Source organism: Sinohyriopsis cumingii, chromosome 12 (assembly GCF_028554795.1).
Source record: "Sinohyriopsis cumingii isolate HCF-2022 chromosome 12, ASM2855479v2, whole genome shotgun sequence".
Lineage (NCBI taxonomy): Eukaryota > Metazoa > Mollusca > Bivalvia > Unionida > Unionidae > Sinohyriopsis > Sinohyriopsis cumingii.
The window spans coordinates 43717043-43722575 of NC_142972.1; positions in this window are offsets into that span (position 1 = coordinate 43717043).

The window sequence follows — 5533 nt, forward strand, 5'->3', positions numbered from 1 at the left end:
ATTCCATTAAAAATGAATTGAATAATTATTCAATAGTCCTGTAGAAATATTAATCATGTATCATGTTATTTACAAAATAAATGTCACTTGACAGGTGACACATTAACTTTATTTTGGACTAAGGTCATTTCCAAAAAACAGATGTACATAATACATAATAATAGAGAAGAAAAAAGCAATACAAAGTACATACATACATACATACATACATACATACATACATACATACATACATACATACATACATACATACATACATATATATATATATTCTTATTTTAGCATTTCCAACTCACTCCATATTTACTCTTTGCGTTATGTTCTTTTGAGTTTTTCCAAAGTCTGAGCTATTGATTAAAAGAAACCTTTCTCAAATTTGTTTATTGATTAAGCTTTAAAATTTGGTATCTAATTGGATATGTGGAGTTTCTATAATTTACTTACATTTCATCTTTTTCATTAAATTTGATACTATTTTATCACAGTTAGCAAATTCTCAAAATTATTTGATAATTTAATGTTTTAGCTACTTAACTATTCCTCTTTAACAATAAATATTTCTGGCGCTAATTGACGCCAGTTATTTGCATCACGTGTATTTTAAGGATAATACAAATCAAGCTCCAATATATAACACTGTTTAGAATCATCTGGAATATTATCAGGTAAATGATTATGTGAAATGAATCTTGCTTCATTGCCCAGCAATAATGGTTGTTTATTAAAAATACAAAATGGAATTATTACACTTTCATCGTTATCACTAATCATGGGATTATTAGCTGAAGCATATCATTTAGACACCATTGAAATAGCATCAATTAAACCAGTTTCTACAAATGAATGCATATCAATATATGTTAATAATTCTAATTCAGTTTTTGTTACTTACATCCCAAGACATACCAGGCCTACTGTAATGCTGAACACGCTCAAGACCATTCAGACATTCTTATAGCCGAATTTCTAACATTTTCGTAAACATCGGTAACAGAACATAATTTTTTTTCTTCCTTTTTTGTAATAAAAATGACAATAGAGATTAAAGTAATTTATTTTACACGTTTCCCTAGCTTATTGGTGCATGAGCACGCTATTCGTTTGATATTCGAATTTGTTAATTATTGAGTAAAAACACTATTCTTCTGGAAGTTTGGTTTTTTGAAAATCTTTAACAGTATTAATATAATCGCATGGATAGATACCTATTATAGTTAATAATTAAATTTTATAAAGATCATTCAATGTACTTGTTATCACAAAATTCACGTAAGAAATATTAGATTCTAACTTATCCAAATCAAAACTGTTATTAAGAATTCAAAGTGACTAATGCATCGCAAATGTCAAATTCCAAATGGCATATATTTCCCCACATTTTTAGACAAGCCTGTTATCTTCTACTTGGTGTTGCAATACCATTTCTTATTATTAAATGACCAATATCCACTCAACCTATGGAACACTAAGAGGACCTTAGTTGTATATTAAGATGATTGAAGTTGCAGGTAACATGATTTATTTGTCGCCCCTCTAAATTTCCCATTGGTATGACAATGATCCCCCTTCTATGGTCTTTATCTAATTCTTCATGATAAAAATAGCAAACAGCTGAGCCATTATAACTAGGTGAATCATTCTTTCATTTTCATAATTGGTGGATTTACGGAACCCATAATATTATCTTTTTTCATTTCTGCATTTAAATTCTACTCTGTCATATCTGATAACTCAATTCATTATTACTCTATCAAATCTGATAACTCAATTCATTATTACTCTATCATATCCGATAACTCAATTCATTATTACTCTATTATATCTGATAACTCAATTCATTATTACTCTATCATATCAGATAACTCAATTCATTATTACTCTATCATATCAGATAACAATTCATTATTACTCTATCATATCAGATAACTCAATTCATTATTACTCTATCATATCAGATAACTCAATTCATTATTACTCTATCATATCAGATAACTCAATTCATTATTACTCTATCATATCCGATAACTCAATTCATTATTACTCTATTATATCTGATAACTCAATTCATTATTACTCTATCATATCAGATAACTCAATTCATTATTACTCTATCATATCAGATAACTCAATTCATTATTACTCTATCATATCAGATAACTCAATTCATTATTACTCTATCATATCTGATAACTCAATTCATGATTACTCTATCATATCCGATAACTCAATTCATGATTACTCTATTATATCCGATAACTCAATTCATGATTACTTTTTGACCAGAAACGATACACCTGCTTATACAGCCAGAAATAAGCATGGAATAGGATGAAAACATAGTTGTTGTATTTGCAATGATATGCTACAAAAGTATAAGACAGGTTGAAATCATTATAGTTAATATAGGAGAATACTTTGTTTTTAAAGTGTTACTCGTTGGGTGGCTATCGATAATGATCCTGAAATGATAGTGAATATTTTTATTCATTTGTTCTGCCACCTAATTATACTATTGCAAAGTACTTATGACAAAAATCAGAATGCCTATATTTGTCATATCATTACGTTCTGTGTGCATTGCGTAATAGATGGTTATATAGACAAGAAACCAAATAATATATTGCATAAATGTATGAGCCCCATGTAAAATTAAAACTTATAAAATAAAAAGCATGAAACAATGTAATATAGTTATATAAATATAAAATAATATGGCATGAGATGTAGAGAAGATACTGGTACAGTAAATGAAATCATCGCACAAACAAAAACTGTAAGAAATATTATGAAAGTTGACTGTGTAATACGACATGCTTCAAAACAAGATCCGTATCCTCAGAACAGGTGGAAAAGAGATAAATGATACCACTTTTGCCAAAAGACAGGTTAACTTTACTTTCTTTGCAATTACTGTGACAAAGATAAGACTTTACAACAGCAATGTAAAGTCGGTACTGTTGTACGGATCCGAGTGTTGGAGTGTAGTGAAGACAGACATGAGAAATGTAAATTCATTTCACAATAGTTTGCCTTCGTAAACTCTGCAAACTATATGAAAACACAGGATGTAACGACATTTCCTTGGAGAAGAAGATATGCAGGATCAAGTGACTCGGACATGCAATGAGGATTCCCCAAGATTTTTTTCCAGATAACTCCAAAGGTGCACATTTAGAAGGTGAACCGTGATTTAACACACCCTTCAACCCACAAGTCCTATTTAATCTTTTACATGCTGAGGGATTTGTAAGTTTTTTTCGATAACTGCCAAAATACACTTTTAGACCGTGCTAAAGCAGTCGTTAGAACGCAAAGAAAAGAAAAAAGATAATGCTGGCTTTGCCTTATAAGTGAAAATAATGCCCATAAATACTTTTAAAATATACGTTATCAACCAGAATATTCTCGTGGAACCCGAGTTTTTAATTATGAAATCTGTATATATTTGTTTTTGGGGGAGGGTTCTCGTTGCTGCTACAAAAAAAAAGCTATAACCGTTTATGTCAGTCGTTGCATAGGCACTTCAAGCTATTCCTTACTGGTTTATGACAGGAGCTTAGCATTGACCTTTTGGACGGCACTACTTGACCTGACCAATAAACTAGAAAGGGTAAATACAGGTGGGCATTATATTATTAATCGAAACAGGAATAATGTATACAAAATAAACTTCAAGAAAATAAGCATGACTTTGTATTAGATATTGCGAATTCAGGTCCTCACGACCTCCTTTGTCCACACGCAGGATAGAAAATAAAATTTGCAAGAGCGATATGAACTTTTTGTTTGCAAGGGACTATCAAATAAAATAGAGTCTTTTAAAATGTAATAATAGTCACCTACGTTCACTAAAAGTAAAAGAAAAAGTGTGATGTAAAATTCTACTCTCTACATCTTAGACTTTAATTTAAACTTTGTAATTGGCCCGGGGTGGGAGCGCACGTTCAATTCAGACATAAAACGGCAAAGCACTAACAATCGAACCAGGTATGCTAATTCAACAAGTCTAGACTTTCTTTAGAACTGCTGAGATAAAATCTCATTAAACACTTATCAGGTAAACAATTTTCTTTGCATTGCACTTGATCGATAAAACCAACCCTGTTATGTAGGTATCTGAATGATATCAACCCTGTTATATAGGTATCGGAATGATATCAAAAGTCATATGATAAAGAATACCACAACATCTTATAAATCATGTGATTCTAAAATTAACCTACCTGTCCTTTTTCCACCGTTTTCTACATTTTGCATATTTCAAATAACAGGTGCAGTAGGACATCCAAAAATATTAATAACTTCAAGACAGCTTCATCTCTAAGTAAGTTTTCAAGCACTGATACAACGTTAACTTCTTCCTCGACAATTTCTCTTTATTCTAAATTAATGAGAGTATTTCTTGCGCTATAAGTTAAAATAGAGTTTGACCGTCTTGAATCGACTGGAGAAGATCAGTTGGAATATATGGTGCTTGGTATATATCGCGCATTTCAGAATTTTATTAATGATGCCCAGACAGCATCAGCAAGAGTAATACGAATTCAAATCAAGAAACTTAAAGACATTCCGTTGCTTTCAAATATATTTAAATCCTATCCCACACTGTTTGACAATTAAAAGAGAGAGAGACAGCCTGATGACGTGCAATATATTTGCACACTGTTTGTCATTTTTGGAGTGACCATTCAAAATATCCTCTTTTCCTTCCCATGTGTGTCAAATAAATTCCAATATCTGAAATTGTAGTGATGATTCCTAAATTGGTAAGATTTTGGCAGACGAACATGAAGACAGATATGAAATCAGAATAGAGCAATGAAATGCATGCATTTCACATGTTTAATGTCTTATGTGCAACTTTTAAATAAAAAAAGATTAAAGAAATGATTCGGTTTGCATGGCCTCAAACTATTACCTTGTTTGTTGTTAGTTATGACATCAACAAATGGTTTTCATGCCATTTAAGTTTTGTGACGTAATAACCATGGACTTCAGTATAGTTCAAAATAGTCAGTATTTAGACCCGATGTTATCTTTCATCGAGCATTCGATGCTAATGGCAGACGTTCCGAGCGAGCACTCTTCTTCATAAATTTGCTGCCTTGCTAAAGACCATCGATTGAAATATCCCTTACACAAAAGCAACCAACTAAACTAAGCATCCTATGTACCTACCTACCTACCAACACACATACATACATGCATACATACATATCGTTCTAACTTTCTTGAAGTGATATTTTAATTTCTCTTGAACAAGCTGTCTATTAAGAACGAATTTGGGACAAATACCATTTTATTTACAAATAAATTCCAATGGTTGTGATTTGAAGCAGTATGGCAAGACTCGTGTCTTTATAGTTAAATAATTAGCTATTTTTTATGCATTTAATCTCAATTCTAACACCAGATTAACCCGAATATGTGCTTGACGACACACACCCATGATCACGTGTCTATTACACGATGTCCCATTGGCCAAGTGTGACTTAAATGTCTATTGACCAGAATTGTCGAGTACAGTGAAAGG